Here is a 4,689-nt window from a genome sequence, read left to right as displayed (position 1 = left end):
TGGCTATTATCCAACCATTATGCACCGCCTCACACCTAAAACAAGTTTAACCATCAGCCAGAAATCAGCATCTATACTTCTGGACTCCATCTGACTAGAAAACATCCTACCCAAATCAATCTCGTATTTCCAAATAAAATCTTCTACCCTTATTTCAAATCAAAAGGGTCTCATCAAGCTCTATTTCCTATCGTTCATACTAACTATAATTCTCAGCCTACTAATCCTTAATTACCACGGGTAACTTCCATGATAACCAACACACCAGTTAACAGCGACCAACCTGTAACAATCACCAACCAGGTTCCATAACTATATAAAGCCGCAATACCCATAGCCTCTTCACTAAAAAACCCAGAGTCCCCCGTATCATAAATTACCCAATCCCCTATTCCATTAAACTTTAATACTACCTCCACCTCATCATCCTTCAAAATATAGCAAGCAGTCAACAACTCAGACAATAGACCAGTAATAAAGCCGCTAGAACAGCCTTATTTGAAACTCACACCTCAGGGTATTGCTCAGTAGCCATAGCAGTTGTATAACCAAATACTACTAATATACCCCCCAAATAAATTAAAAACACTATCAGCCCTAAAAAAGAACCCCCAAAATTCAGAACAATCGCACAACCAATCCCACCGCTAATAATTAGCACAAGCCCACCATAAATAGGAGATGGTTTAGTGGCAAAACCCACAAAACTCATCACAAAAACGATACTTAAAATAAATACAATGTATGTTATCATTATTCCTACATGGAATTTAACCATGACTAATGACATGAAAAATCATCGTTGTATTTCAACTATAAGAACATTAATGACCAACATTCGAAAAACCCACCCACTAGCCAAAATTGTCAACAATTCATTCATTGACCTCCCAGCGCCATCTAACATCTCTGCTTGATGGAATTTCGGGTCCTTATTAGGAGTATGCTTGATTCTACAGATTCTAACAGGTTTATTTCTAGCTATACACTACACATCGGACACGGCCACAGCTTTTTCATCGGTCACCCACATCTGTCGAGACGTTAACTACGGCTGAATTATCCGCTATATACATGCAAATGGCGCTTCCATATTCTTCATCTGCCTATTCATACATGTGGGACGAGGCCTATACTATGGATCCTATGTATTCATAGAAACATGAAACATTGGAATTGTACTACTATTCGCAACCATAGCCACAGCATTCATAGGCTATGTACTGCCGTGAGGACAAATATCATTTTGAGGGGCAACTGTAATCACTAACCTTCTCTCCGCCATCCCCTATATCGGAACCAACTTAGTAGAGTGAATCTGAGGTGGCTTCTCAGTAGACAAAGCAACCTTAACACGATTCTTTGCATTTCATTTTATCTTTCCATTCATCATCGCAGCTCTAGCAATAGTACACCTCCTATTTCTACACGAAACCGGATCCAACAACCCCTCAGGAATCACATCAGACTCAGACAAAATTCCGTTTCACCCCTACTACACAATTAAAGATATCCTAGGAATCCTACTCCTGCTCCTAGTCTTAATATCACTAGTTTTATTTTCACCAGACCTATTAGGAGATCCAGACAACTACACCCCTGCAAACCCCCTAAACACCCCTCCACATATCAAACCTGAATGATACTTCCTATTCGCCTATGCCATCCTACGATCTATCCCTAATAAATTAGGAGGTGTACTCGCCCTAGTATTCTCCATCCTAATTTTAGCATTCATTCCATTCCTCCACACATCTAAGCAACGCAGTATAATATTCCGACCCCTCAGCCAATGCCTATTCTGACTTTTAGTCGCCGATCTTCTCACTTTAACTTGGATTGGAGGACAGCCAGTTGAACACCCTTTCATCATTATCGGACAGGTCGCCTCAATTCTATATTTCACCATCCTATTGATTCTAATGCCAACAATTAGCGTTATCGAAAATAATCTTCTAAAATGAAGAGTCTTTGTAGTATAATCATTACCTTGGTCTTGTAAACCAAAAATGGAGAGTAGTCGCCCTCCCTAAGACTCAAGGAAGAAGCTCTTGCTCCACCATCAGCACCCAAAGCTGAAATTCTTCTTAAACTATTCCCTGACACCCCCTACATTCATATATTGGACCACCTCTACTGTGCTATGTCAGTATCTCCAAAAAATCCTTCTTTCCCTCCCCTATGTACGTCGTGCATTAATGGCTTGCCCCATGCATATAAGCATGTACATGATATTATATCTTTACATAGGACATGTCTAGTCCAATTCCACAACCCATTGATCCTCAACAGTAACTAGATGCATATCACTTAGTCCAATAAGGGCTTAATCACCATGCCTCGAGAAACCATCAATCCTTGCCTGTAATGTCACTCTTCTCGCTCCGGGCCCATGCTAATGTGGGGGTTACTATCATGAAACTATACCTGGCATCTGGTTCTTACCTCAGGGCCATGACTCTATTTATTCCAATCCTACTAATTCTCGCAAATGGGACATCTCGATGGACTAGTGACTAATCAGCCCATGATCACACATAACTGTGGTGTCATGCATTTGGTATCTTTTATTTTTAGGGGGGGAATCTGCTATCACTCATCTATGACCGCAACGGCACTAACTCTAACTTATCTTCTGCTCTCAGGGAATATGCCCGTCGCGGCCCTAATGCAGTCAAATAACTTGTAGCTGGACTTATTCATTATCATTTATCAACTCACGCATAAAATCAAGGTGCTATTCAGTCAATGGTTTCAGGACATATAATTCTAGGACACACGTGTGTACACGTACGTACACGTGTGTACACGTACGTACACGTGTGTACACGTACGTACACGTGTGTACACGTACGTACACGTGTGTACACGTACGTACACGTGTGTACACGTACGTACACGTGTGTACACGTACGTACACGTACGTACACGTACGTACACGTACGTACACGTGTGTACACGTACGTACACGTGTGTACACGTACGTACACGTGTGTACACGTACGTACACGTGTGTACACGTACGTACACGTGTGTACACGTACGTACACGTGTGTACACGTACGTACACGCGCAAGACATTAAGTTAACTTATACAAACCCCCCTTACCCCCCATAAACTCATGTCATCTATTATACACTTATTTATGTCCTGCCAAACCCCAAAAACAGGACTAAGTGCATACAATACTCACAAGCTTTATTTAAATTGTATACAAATGTATTGCTACTCTAGTTAACTTAACACAACAGTCTTACACGCATTCGATCTCGTGGTCTATCTATAGATAGCATCCCCTTTTTTTTTCCTCTCATATTTACTATGTATTTTATTTATTATACACACTACAATTTCAGTATAAGTTAATGTAGCTTAATTAATAAAGCAAGGCACTGAAAATGCCAAGATGAGTCGCACGACTCCATAAACACAAAGGTTTGGTCCTAGCCTTCCTATTAGTTCTTAGTAGACTTACACATGCAAGTCTCCACGCCCCAGTGAGAATGCCCTTAAAATCAGCAGTGATCTAAAGGAGCAGGTATCAAGCACACTCTTAAGTAGCTCATAACACCTTGCTAAGCCACACCCCCACGGGATACAGCAGTGATAAAAATTAAGCCATAAACGAAAGTTTGACTAAGCCATACTAAAAAGGGTTGGTAAATTTCGTGCCAGCCACCGCGGTCATACGATTAACCCAAACTAATAGGCCCACGGCGTAAAGCGTGTTTAAGATACCTTTGCACTAAAGTTAAAACTTAACTAAGCCGTAAAAAGCTACAGTTACCATAAAATAGACCACGAAAGTGACTTTATAATAATCTGACTACACGATAGCTAAGACCCAAACTGGGATTAGATACCCCACTATGCTTAGCCCTAAACATAGATAATTTTACAACAAAATAATTCGCCAGAGGACTACTAGCAATAGCTTAAAACTCAAAGGACTTGGCGGTGCTTTATATCCCTCTAGAGGAGCCTGTTCTATAATCGATAAACCCCGATAAACCTCACCACCCTTTGCTAATTCAGTCTATATACCGCCATCTTCAGCAAACCCTCAAAAGGTAGAATAGTAAGCACAATCATTTTACATAAAAAAGTTAGGTCAAGGTGTAACTTATGGGGTGGGAAGAAATGGGCTTACATTTTCTACCCAAGAACATTCCACGAACGTTTTTATGAAATTAAAAACTGAAGGAGGATTTAGTAGTAAATTAAGAATAGAGAGCTTAATTGAATAGGGCCATGAAGCACGCACACACCGCCCGTCACCCTCCTCAAGTAATAAGACACAACCATAACCATATTAACTTAACTAAGACACAAGAGGAGACAAGTCGTAACAAGGTAAGCATACCGGAAGGTGTGCTTGGATTAATCAAAGTGTAGCTTAACTAAAGCGTCTGGCCTACACCCAGAAGATTTCATTACTTATGACCACTTTGAACAAAAGCTAGCCCAACTAACCCCAAACTTAAGTATCACAGACATATAAAGTAAAACATTTAGTTAAATAATAAAAGTATAGGAGATAGAAATTTTAATTGGAGCGATAGAGATAGTACCGTAAGGGAATGATGAAAGACATCTTAACAGTATTAAACAGCAAAGATTACCCCTTTTACCTTTTGCATAATGAACTAGCCAGAAACGACTTAACAAAGAGAACTTAAGCTAAGCTC

The 4,689-nt window shown here is 40.2% G+C and overlaps 1 pseudogene; it reads left to right on the top strand.

Moving 5' to 3' along the window:
* Positions 1 to 3,431: 3,431 nt before the first annotated feature.
* On the top strand, positions 3,432 to 4,387 carry LOC144309924 (18S ribosomal RNA; annotated as a pseudogene).
* Positions 4,388 to 4,689: the final 302 nt, after the last annotated feature.

The sequence above is a fragment of the Canis aureus genome, unplaced genomic scaffold (genome assembly GCF_053574225.1).
Source record: "Canis aureus isolate CA01 unplaced genomic scaffold, VMU_Caureus_v.1.0 ptg000258l_RagTag, whole genome shotgun sequence".
Taxonomy (NCBI): Eukaryota; Metazoa; Chordata; class Mammalia; order Carnivora; family Canidae; genus Canis; species Canis aureus.
The sequence above is the reverse complement of the archived record's forward strand: the minus strand, read 5'-3'. Positions and strand labels throughout refer to the sequence as shown.